Source organism: Amblyomma americanum, chromosome 1 (genome assembly GCF_052857255.1).
Source record: "Amblyomma americanum isolate KBUSLIRL-KWMA chromosome 1, ASM5285725v1, whole genome shotgun sequence".
NCBI lineage: Eukaryota > Metazoa > Arthropoda > Arachnida > Ixodida > Ixodidae > Amblyomma > Amblyomma americanum.
In genome coordinates this window covers 206,079,239-206,091,492 of record NC_135497.1, presented here as the reverse complement: position 1 = coordinate 206,091,492, position 12,254 = coordinate 206,079,239, and the positions used below count along the sequence as shown (strand labels likewise).

Genomic DNA, 12,254 nt, shown 5'->3' with positions numbered 1-12,254 from the left:
AGTCCGACTCCATCTGCTGAGCCATAGTGACGAAGGTGGCTTTATGCGGAAATATTTGGTTTAACTATTCTGACTGGAAGCACACCCAGGCGTTTTTTCCACCCGAACGACGGAATAAAACTTGCAGGTTTGTGAAAAGCTTATCCCGTATCATTATATTCAACACAGACACTCTTCCAATTTTAATGACTTGGTGATTAAGATTCGTACATTCCTGTGAGAGCCTTACTCACACAAAACTTTCAGAATAACCTTGAAACAGGGCGTAAAACATAGAAATGACTTTTTTCTTTAAAAATGGGCACAAAAAGTTTTAAGCTTTTCAAGATAAAACAAGTTTCCACGGAACCAATACTTTGATGACCGGTGGCACTGCGAATGCTAAGTTGTGGTTGGTTTACAGGATCATCACCTTTAGCGCACGTTCAATGCCTAGCAGATCGACTTTTCACCACTTTGCGTTGCAATATAGAAAACCTGCGCTTAGGCCACCGCAAATGCCATCAAATGGTATTTCATTCAGGTTTCTGGGGACATTTACCGGTCACTTAGTGCATAAAATAAAGCATCACGGGAAGAAATTTGTGCATATCATTTGCGGGAACAAGGCGCATTAATTGTGTGCACACTGCATACTTCTAATATTCCCGTGCTGTGTAGACTGGGCACCTCTACCCTGGGCGCGCACAGCAAACTGCAAGAATGGCGCGTGTCGCGCAAGGACCAGATGCGACTTCTGCATTGTAGGTGCATTCACTCTCTGAGCACACGCAGACTAGCCTTGACGATTGGGCATAAACTGTGAAGGCCAGTCATGCTGCCCCGGCTTTTCAGAAGTGGCTGAAACGTTTGAAACAACACGTGACTGTTAGGCACAGCTTGCTGTAGTGAGCAATCAAGCGAACAGTTTTGTGATTGACTTGTTTTGTGACGTGCTATATTCATGCATGAATGCATGGAAGAATATAAAACTCAAAAAGGGGCTCTTTCAGCAAAGCGAAATCGGCGTGGTACACAAACTGTGCTATATATCCAATCACGGTTGACGGGCACGCACACTCATTGTACAAGTTCAAGCCCCTCCGCCATTCGTGCATGGGTTGGCTTTGGGCAGGCACTCAGGGCACTGAACCTGTTTTGGAGTAACAAAGCAAGCACGAGAACAGTACACGCACAAAGCAAAAATTAAAAGAAGAAACACTGCACCAAGTCCTCAGCTCCGCGGCTGGTCTCATCGCCTCGCCAGGCTGGTGTGCTCGTTCTCCTCGCCCTGTCACGAAGAGCTGATGCCGTATCGATTCGCCCAACTATCTGTCTTATGTATACACGTCTCGCAGTGTTGTGACAGTCGCTTCAGGGACACATGTGACTAGCGTGGTGAACTGTTCAGGGCACGAATGCTCAAAGTGAACGGGTCTTCGATAATTGAAAGAAAAGAGCTATTTTTTGTGTATGTACATAGTATCAGTCTCTCAAGTGACAAGTATGACCTACAGAAGAGTGAATATATACAATATCATTGACGCATTTTGCGTGAATTGTTGATGTTCTCTATCTGTTATGTGTCCTATTGCATTCTGATGAGCAGCTTATAATAAAGGTGCTTTTGCAGTTGCCTATCATTGTGCTGAAGTTTTGTTGTGTTTTCTTTTTCACACGCTTTCCCCCAGCGTGGATCACTTGTGCTGTGACAAAGTAAGGAAGCTAAAAACAAGTGCAACGTGTATTGAATAAAAGCTTTGCTTGAGTAGAAGAACGTCACTGCCGAATTTTTCTCTGTGAAAAAATAACTGCAACGTCTCTAGAACTTGATTCTAAATGTACTCCAAAAAATTGGCAACGTTAGAACTCTGTTAAATCTGGTTACTAGAGGGTTAGCTCTGTGGTTATGATTGGTTTTGGTTTTAATTGTCATTAACTAATTCACGCTAGTTAATTCGGGTCGATAACTAGCACAGTGAATTCATACTTGACGTAAGCTTTCCAACGGTATGACTGGGTGCTTTAGCACAAAGTATAGTTTTGGCTGCAATTAACTAATTAACGGTAATTCGGGTCGGTAACTAGCACGGCGCATTTGCACTCAACTTTAGATTTCCAACGGTATATGACGACGCTAAGCACAAAGTACGGTTTCAATTGTAATTAACTAATTAATGCTAATTATGTAGGGTAGGTAACTAGCGTAGTGCATTTACGCTTGACGTAAGCTTTCCAATTGTATATGGCTCGCTGTTATAGCGCAAATTTATTTGCAATAAACTAATTAACGCTAATTATTTCGGCCCAGTAATCGGTCGACATAACTGCATATTAATCACAGATCCAAATTCATAATTGATGAGTTTGGCTCTGGTTGACCTGGTTGAGGATCTGGTTGAGTTTGGATCTGGTGATTGAGGTTAACAGTAGCGATAGAATGAGTCCTTCTTTGACCTTGGCTGACCTTGAATGTTACTAAAACGTTTTGTTGGGCGAGCTGGTTCATCGTGGAAAAGGAATACTTTTAGCGCGAAGCAACTAAGAAAGGACGAGGACAAGTCAATGTGCCGGCATGGGGCGTTTTGTGAAGTTGTACCCTGGTGAGCAGACCTACGCTCTAATAGCCGTTCTGAAAAAGATGGCTTCTGCGGCAGAAAAATACCTATGGTAGTGGAAGCCATAAAAAAAGCAGGTGAGTCATATTTATTATTAGGCTGGTTGACGAACTTCTAATAGTGAACTTTCTGACCTTCACACTTGGGCGCCTACATGTATTTAGAGATTTGTAACTGGTCGTCAGTAAAAGCGATTTTACTTATTTAAAATTTAGAAAACAGACAGACAGACAGACAGACAGACAGACAGACAGACAGACAGACAGACAGACAGACAGACAGACAGACAGACAGACAGACAGACAGACAGACAGACAGACAGACAGACAGACAGACAGACAGACAGACAGACAGACAGACAGACAGACAGACAGACAGAAAAACTTTTTTGAGCAAGTGAGTTTTAGACCCAGCTGGGTCCCTGGGCCACTGCGCGGTCCCGCACTGCATCAAGTAGGTCATGCCGAGACATGACGTCGGCAGCCCGAGTCACCGCAGCATGCTGCGATGTCGGGTCTGCAGACATAAGCAGGACCTCCCAGTCCTCCCAGCTCGAGATGGCGTGCTGTCCCCGCGGGGGAGGGTCAGCAGGGCAGCCGAAAAGGATATGGGAGAGTGTGGCGTGGGGGTCACCACATAGGGAGCATGCAGGGGATGTGCCGCAATAGTGGGATAAAAGCTGAGGGGATGACAGAGAGCGGGTCTAGAGGCGTCTGAAGAGGATCTGTTGGGAGTGCGGAAGAGAGGGGTGGGGAGGAGGGTAAGTCCGACGGTCCAAACGGGGCATTTGCGTGAGCTCCACAAAGATGTGCGCCCGCTCCCTCGAGAATCCTGGATCGAGACTGTCCTGAGCCCGGCAAATCAGACCCCGGGCCAATTTGTCGGCAGCCTCGTTTCCAGGGTTCCCAGAGTGAGCCGGCATCCACTGAAGCTCTACCCTGCGCGGTAAATTTTGGGTAGGGGTGTTCAACAATTGCCAGGCAGGGGCGTGAATCCTGCCCCTGGCAAAGTTGGACAGAGCCGTTTTGGAGTCGCTGAAGATGTATTGGGCGTCCGAATGTGCAAGGGCCAGGGCGATGGCGGTCTCCTCTGCCTCCTCGGAGTTGTCTTCAGCGCTGTGGCGCTACGAATTCTTTCCGCCCCGCACGTCTATCACGAACCGCGCGGCTACAGAGCGCACGAGGGAAAGCGCACCAATGTATACGCCACCTAGCGAGGCGTGGTTCTTGTGCGCAGCTGAGTGACACACCCAGTCTGCCGCACGCTGCTCCAGTCTACTCCAGTCTAGTCACTGGAAGGTTCTCCAGCCCAGGCAGACATGAAAGATCACGTGACTTGCGCGTCGCCGTCTAAGTGCAGTGGTGGGTTTTCCCGTATGCGCTCCACAGCCGTGCGACTATATGAGCGTTATGAACGAAGGGTTAATTTAAATTAACGGCCTCCTTGCTCATTAATGCTAGGTGCCAGCGTGAAACGTGTTTCAAGGCGGGTTAGTCGTATTCTAGGACAGGTAATAGAGGCTGCTGACCCGAAAGACGCGGGTTCGATCCCGACCCCAGCCGTTGAATTTCGATGGAGGCGAACTTCTAGAGGCCTGTGTACTCTGAAATGTCAGTGCACGTTAGATAACGCCAGGTGGCCGGAATTTCCGGCGCCCTTCATAGGCTGAGCCGCTTTTGGACGTTAAACCCGCATAAACCACAAACCTTTAGTAACATTTACTTCCCTTAGGGATGTATCTGCAACTACCCTTATTGTAGTAACATCAACTACCCTTAGTAGCATTAACTGCCTCTGAACGTAGTAACAGCAATTACCTTTAATACGAGTTACTACCTCCGAAGGTAGTTACAGACACTGCCTTTAGTGGCCTTTACCTCTAGATAGCGGTAACTACCCTTAGCAAACGGCGCTGCTTTCTTGTTGAAGTGACCCCTAATCTGAGTGCTGAGAATATTCAGGCATTGACTTATCACTGCACCACTTTGCTTACTAAAAATATGGCTCCGTTACGTTAGAAGCAATATGAAGCCGAGCACTTATATGGCTTCGAAAAAACCAAGATCAATGAAAACAAAAAACGCTCGAAGGGAAATGTAACCATTCATTAAGACGATAGCATCGCCAACCGAAACGGCACTCACGAAACGCGTAGGCGGGCGCCACACGTGTGAGCGGGAGTCTGTTGTCGCCAGGAAGAAAGAAAGGAAAGTGCACAGGCCTGCTCACTGGCTCAAGCCGAGCCACAATCGCTACCACGTGCAGATAGAAGGAGAGTTGAAAGCCGGGATGGGACAGAAAGACAGGATAGTAAAGACACGCGGTATAAAGACCCAGGCCGATCCCGGAGGTATAGTGCAATACCGGGCCAACCAATGGCGGGAGTGAAGCATCCTTCAAACTCTCCGCCACACTTCCAACAATAATCCAATTGGGACCCGTATCAGATATTCTACGGGGTACCAATGCCGATGACGTGTGAGCGGGAGTCTGTCTGTCTGTTGTTGCAAGGAAGAAAGAAAAGGAATGTGCACAGGCCTGCCCACTGGCTCAAGCCGAGCCACAATCGCTACCACGTGCAGATAGAAGGAGAGTTGAAAGACGGGATGGGACAGAAAGACAGGATAGTAAAGACACGCGGTATAAAGACCCAGGCCGATCCCGGAGGTATAGTGCAATACCGGGCCAACCGATGGCGGGAGTGAAGCATCCTTCAAACTCTCCGCCACACTTCCAACAATAATCCAATTGGGACCCGTATCAGATATTCTACGGGGTACCAATGCCGATGACGTGTGAGCGGGAGTCTGTCTGTCTGTTGTTGCAAGGAAGAAAGAAAAGGAATGTGCACAGGCCTGCCCACTGGCTCAAGCCGAACCACAATCGCTACCACGTGCAGATAGAAGGAGAGTTGAAAGACGGGATGGGACAGAAAGACAGGATAGTAAAGACACGCGGTATAAAGACCCAGGCCGATCCCGGAGGTATAGTGCAATACCGGGCCAACCGATGGCGGGAGTGAAGCATCCTTCAAACTCTCCGCCACACTTCCAACAATAATCCAATTGGGACCCGTATCAGATATTCTACGGGGGACCAATGCCGATGACGTGTGAGCGGGAGTCTGTCTGTCTGTTGTTGCAAGGAAGAAAGAAAAGGAATGTGCACAGGCCTGCCCACTGGCTCAAGCCGAACCACAATCGCTACCACGTGCAGATAGAAGGAGAGTTGAAAGACGGGATGGGACAGAAAGACAGGATAGTAAAGACACGCGGTATAAAGACCCAGGCCGATCCCGGAGGTATAGTGCAATACCGGGCCAACCGATGGCGGGAGTGAAGCATCCTTCAAACTCTCCGCCACACTTCCAACAATAATCCAATTGGGACCCGTATCAGATATTCTACGGGGGACCAATGCCGATGACGTGTGAGCGGGAGTCTGTCTGTCTGTTGTTGCAAGGAAGAAAGAAAAGGAATGTGCACAGGCCTGCCCACTGGCTCAAGCCGAGCCACAATCGCTACCACGTGCAGATAGAAGGAGAGTTGAAAGACGGGATGGGACAGAAAGACAGGATAGTAAAGACACGCGGTATAAAGACCCAGGCCGATCCCGGAGGTATAGTGCAATACCGGGCCAACCGATGGCGGGAGTGAAGCATCCTTCAAACTCTCCGCCACACTTCCAACAATAATCCAATTGGGACCCGTATCAGATATTCTACGGGGGACCAATGCCGATGACGTGTGAGCGGGAGTCTGTCTGTCTGTTGTTGCAAGGAAGAAAGAAAAGGAATGTGCACAGGCCTGCCCACTGGCTCAAGCCGAGCCACAATCGCTACCACGTGCAGATAGAAGGAGAGTTGAAAGACGGGATGGGACAGAAAGACAGGATAGTAAAGACACGCGGTATAAAGACCCAGGCCGATCCCGGAGGTATAGTGCAATACCGGGCCAACCGATGGCGGGAGTGAAGCATCCTTCAAACTCTCCGCCACACTTCCAACAATAATCCAATTGTGACCCGTATCAGATATTCTACGGGGTACCAATGCCGATGACGTGTGAGCGGGAGTCTGTCTGTCTGTTGTTGCAAGGAAGAAAGAAAAGAAATGTGCACAGGCCTGCCCACTGGCTCAAGCCGAGCCACAATCGCTACCACGTGCAGATAGTAGGAGAGTTCAAAGATGGGATAGAAAGACAGGATAGAAAAGACGCGCGGTATTATGACCCAGGCTGATCCCGGAGGCAGGGCAATACCGGGCCAACCGGTGGCGGGAGTGAAGCAAACTTCAAGCACTCCGCCACATTTCCAACAATAAGTCCAATTGGGACCCGTATCAGATATATATTCTACGGGGTACCAATGCCGATGACGTGTGAGCGGGAGTCTGTCTGTCTGTCTGTCTGTCTGTCTGTCTGTCTGTCTGTCTGTCTGTCTGTCTGTCTGTCTGTCTGTCTGTCTGTCTGTCTGTCTGTCTGTCTGTCTGTCTGTCTGTCTGTCTGTCTGTCTGTCTGTCTGTCTGTCTGTCTGTCTGTCTGTCTGTCTGTCTGTCTGTCTGTCTGTCTGTCTGTCTGTCTGTCTGTCTGTCTGTCTGTCTGTCTGTCTGTCTGTCTGTCTGTCTGTCTGTCTGTCTGTCTGTCTGTCTGTCTCTCTGTCTGTCTGTCTGTCTGTCTGTCTGTTGCAAGGAAGAAAGAAAAGGAATGTGCACAGGCCTGCCCACTGGCTCAAGCCGAGCCAAGATAAAAAAAAAACGCACGGAGTAGGAGCCCACCACTGGCGGAGTCCATCTGGCGGTAGTTTTTCTGACATTCGAATCAAAATTGTGACGCAACCGTGCGTCGTACAGAGTTTGGGGTGGTGTCATACGAGTTTTCGTCGCACATTGCATACATCTGCTAGTCAAGATTGAGGCTAGCTCGCGACAGGTGTTTGAACCGAGTGTCCGAGTGTTTCACTCGAACCTTTATGGATTCATAATAATAATAATAATAGTAATAATTGGTTTTGGGTCAAAGGAAATAGCGCAGTATCTGTCTCATATATCGTTGGACACCTCACCCGCACCGTAAGGGAAGGGAGAAAGGAGGGAGCGAAAGAAGAAAGGAAGTGAAAGGTGCCGTAGTGGAGGGCTGCGGAATAATCTCGACCACCTGGGGATCTTTAACGTGCACTGACATCGCACAGCACACGGGCTCCTTAGCGTTTTTACTCCATAAAAACACAGCCGCCGCAGTCGGGTTCGAACCCGGGAACTCCGGATCAGTAGCCGAGCGCCCTAACCACTGAGCCACCGCGGCGGGTTTTATGGATTCAGTGTTTGAGGAATTAGCGTTCGGAGACGCGTCTTTATTTTATTTCTCAGAGCGCAGCCTGCGTTGAAGTCGAACGGTCATGATGATACCATAATGTTTTCGCCTTCACAGCACGTAACCAGTCCGAAGTGCGCTCTGAATTATTTCCCATAATTTATGAGACTCATTCATCTTTCTAAATCAAAGAAACTGTCAGAATCACAGCTGGTGTCAAAGGGACTTACTCAAGCCCACAAAAAAAGTTCTGAAAGAGCGAAGGTATCCTTGTTTTTTCCTGAGTTTTGAACATCATCTTCAAAGCATGAAAGCTGGCTGATATTTCTTTCGCCTCATGTGGCTTCTCGTTGACGATGAGGGAAGGGTTGCTGTCCTGTACTATAATGGCATTCATAATAATCGAGGTGCTTGCAAGAAAGCTACACCACAAATGAACTAAACTTGTACTCTTTCCGATCCCCTGAAGACAAATGAAAGCTCTTTGACCAGGTGTGGCATGAGCTGGAGACACCGACAGCAGAGTACTCTGTTCGCAAGGAGAACACAATTAACAGCACAGCCCGAAAATTGAAGAAACGTCAAAACAAAACACAAGTAATCGGAACCAAGAAACAAGCTCTCAGCACGAACATTTATTTGCATTGCTGTCGGTTTTCGCAATGGCTGTGCAGCTCACTATTTTTTCACTGATTACCTGGCAACGAGTACTACGTCTTTCTAGTGCTGGAAAGATTAAAATTGGTTTTGAGGAAAGCAAATGGCGCAGTGTCTCATATATCTCAGTGGGCACCCAAACCGCACCGTAAGGGAAGGGTTAAAGGAGGGAGTGAGAAAAGAAAGAGAGAAAGGGGTGCCGTAGTGTATGGTTCCGCAATAATTTCGACCACCTGGGATCTTTAACGTTCGCTGACATCGCAGAGCACACAGGTGCCTTTTGCGTTTCGCCTCCATCGAAACGCGGCCGACGCGGTCGGGTTCGAAAACCGGGTACTCCGGCTCAGTAGACGAGTGCCTTGACCACTGAGCCACCGCGGCGGGTTCCTAGTGATTCCTCGCGTGTTTTCAGGACTAGAAAGAGCAAGTGATGTCTGAGACTGTGTACATTTAGGTAGTGGTGGTGATTTAATTTTCTTCCTCTAAAAGGCTTTGCCCTTCAGTCGACATGAGGCAGCGGTGCGGCCACTGCAGGTGAAGTGAATGAGCTCCCATAGCGTTAGGCAGAAGTTTCATGACGGGAACGGAAATATCAAAATACGCTAGAACCCGTTGCAGTGGCTCAGTGGCGCTTGGCTCGAGTTTAGGAGGGCGCGATTGAATCTCTACCGTGGCGGCTACATTTCGATAGAGGCAAAATGCAAAAACACCCGTGTGCTGTGCGACGTCATTGGATGTTAAAAGAGCCCCGTGTGGTCGAACGTAATATGGACCCCACCACAATAGCGTCCCTCATAGCTTACATGCAACCTTAGGGACGTTGGAAATTCTGTGCGCTAAATTGACGTTTACAGGGAAACGGAGAGATGAGACGACAGAAGCTCACAAGCATTTGTGAACGCCAGTGCTTTGAACGTAACTTTAGCACACAGCATTTATTAAAGATCATGCACCAACTACCTCGTCAGAAATTCTTAGCAGGGACGCTAAAACCTGCACGAGCAAGATTACTCCTATAGCGCTACGAGGTAGTTGTTATAACGAAAACAGAGGCTGTAGCGCTCTGTCCTTCGAGCTCGGACGTGCTTGGCGTTGTGAGAAGGAGGAGGTTACAGGAAAAGGAAGGGTCATGCTGACGGTCATGCGAAGAGCGAAAAGAGCGCTCCACCACTCGAGTTCGGTCGTACCTGCTTTTGAGGTGTCGATGGGAATTTTGAGGAGTGTATCACTCGTATTTGAAAGCATCTCTCAAATCCATGTCAGGGCAAAGGTGGCGCTATCATTTGCCAGAACACTCAAGGTGACAATCGGCAATTTTTTTCTTAATGTGTAGTTTATTGTCTTTCATAAAATGGCCCCTTAATTTGCTGAGTATGCTGATTGTGATGCATACACTGTAACGACAAGGTTTGCTACCAAAGGCAACCATATCAGTTCACGCGTCAGAAATAACGGCTAACAAAGAAACTGAAAGCCGTTCGCACTCGTATGAACACATATTTCAAGAGCAATAATTAATCTATAAATTTGATTACATCAACTTTCATGTGACCCTAAAGAGCTTCGTGCTCTCACGGGGGCTTCAAGTTGGTGAGTCATCGCAAGCAACGAGCGGTCGGGATCCCTTTATCGGTTGAGCCTACAGAGAAAGGGGTTGATTTAAGAGAGAGGAATCTTATCTTACTTTTCGCGGCTATTCAATCACTGCTGGCATCAGCTCCGATTCGAAGTCGGTTCACCATGCACGGGGCTCTTCAGCTGGATTTCTCGACGGAAGAGAGGCTGACAAGCTCCAGCAGAGCTCTCAGATTTTTGGTATCAAAGTTAACGTGCTGTTGCCCCATTCCTACGTGAAGAACACCTGTGTTATTAAGGGTGTACCAAAGTAGTATTCAGAACGCAACCTACTTGATTATCTGAAACCACAAGGTGTGCTGCACATGAAACGACTCGTGCGTCGTGTGGAGTCTCCAGGAAAAGAATGGGCTGCGAAACCTACCAACTCTACTGTGTTGACATTCGCTCCCAACTCAGAGCGCCCCGAAAAAATTGATCTGGGATTCACAAAACACGCAGTTGCAGATTTCACTGAAGCTCCTCCACGGTATTTTAGATGCCAACGGTTTGGGCACGTGGCCAAAGTTTGCACAAAGGATCGACGCTGTAAGCGGTGCGGAGGGGACCATGACTTTAAAACCTGCAAGGCAGATTTGGCTTGCGCCAATTGCGGTGGCGATCATCCAGCGAGTTTCGGAGGCTGCCCCTTCCGTGTGAGCGCTCTGCACCGTCAGATATCCTTTTGTTGCTGGTCCAAAAACTCCACCGACTGAGACGCCTATCCCAGGATTAGACGAGTTCCCAGTGTTGGAGTCTGATGTTGTTGCGTTGCCCAACAATGTCCCTAAGACACCTGAGTCCAGCAAGACGCCAAGGCCCAGTGCGCGCGAGTCGGCTGTTCGACCTCTAGCAAAAAGTGTCAATGTTCCTGAGCGGCCGGATCACAGCCAGACTCCACGGCAAGGGGGACCTTCATATACACAAGTGACAAAAAAACCAGCTACTGCGGCCAAGAGTGTGTCCCCGTCGGTATCTTTTGTCGATGTTGTAAGTGAGTGCGTTGCGCAAAATAAGGAGCTCAAAAATCAAGGTATGTCTGACCTCATGTTTTGTTTGCGGCCCTGCGTTCACATGTTCCAGCGATGGCGCCTGGTAACCTGAAGAACTTCCAACAGCTGGCGCTTTCTTTTGAGTCTCTAATTTCCACCTTCACAGCAAACTTCCTTGCGAACTAAAATGGATGGGGCTAAACCTCGTGGATCTCATATGCACCGAAAAGTGCCGTTTATATTGCAGTGGAACTGCGCTGGGATTTTAAGTCGGTTAGCTGAACTAAAACTATTCTTGAGACTTGTGTTCCAGTATTGGCCCTGTCAGAAGCTGGCCTGCCAAGCAGGAGATGTTTGACTAGATATGTCGCCCATAAAAACTGCAGCATAAAGTCATTTCCTGCAGGAAGTGCTGCGCTTTACGTAAGAAGAGAAATTCCACATGTTTCTCTAAGCGTTGCCGTTCTTTGTACAGATGACATTGAGGTAGCGGCTGTGAGAATACAGCTCGGCTCTCGAACCCTTTCTATTGCATCCGTGTACGTGTCTCCGCGGAAGAAGGTAGCATTGGATTTGTTTCTACAGCAGCTCTGCGACCGCTGCCCAGCTCCTAGAATCATCTGTGGTGATTTCGATGACCATCATGCCGTTTGGGGTGCCAGGAACACGGATTCCCGTGGACGCAAACTTGTAGAGGTTATTGAAAGTTTGGACCTGTGTGTTGCCAATGACGGAAGCCCCACTTTCTTCCGGCCTCCAGCCTCAGCGACAGCTATAGACCTGACACTGCATTCACCTGACGTTCGCGTGAGTTGGTCAACAGCGCCTGACCACATGGGAAGTGATCACTAGCCGATTTTTGTGTTTGCTGCCGACTTTCGTATGCATGGTCCTAAAATTAGCAACGTGGTCAACTGGGACAAGTACAGAGAACACCTAGAACGTGTTTCTGGTGATGGTGTTGACAAAATGATTGCTAGTAAGCTAGCAGCAACTACGGCGGTCAAGTTACCTGATCATTTTCCGGCCCTGGATTTAAAACTCAGGAACCTTTGCGCAGCGAGAAGGGCGGAGCGCCAACTCGT

General features: G+C 48.6%; 1 protein-coding gene across 1 annotated transcript in view; it reads left to right on the top strand.

The window, feature by feature from the left end:
- The window catches only part of LOC144114534 (hemicentin-2-like), a 691,994-nt gene extending 690,364 nt beyond the window's left edge, over window positions 1–1,630 (top strand). The window contains exon 11 of the mRNA XM_077648339.1: window positions 1–1,630. This exon is cut by the window's left edge and continues 2,549 nt beyond it. The gene's annotated coding sequence lies outside the window, so the exon portion shown is untranslated.
- Window positions 1,631–12,254: the final 10,624 nt, after the last annotated feature.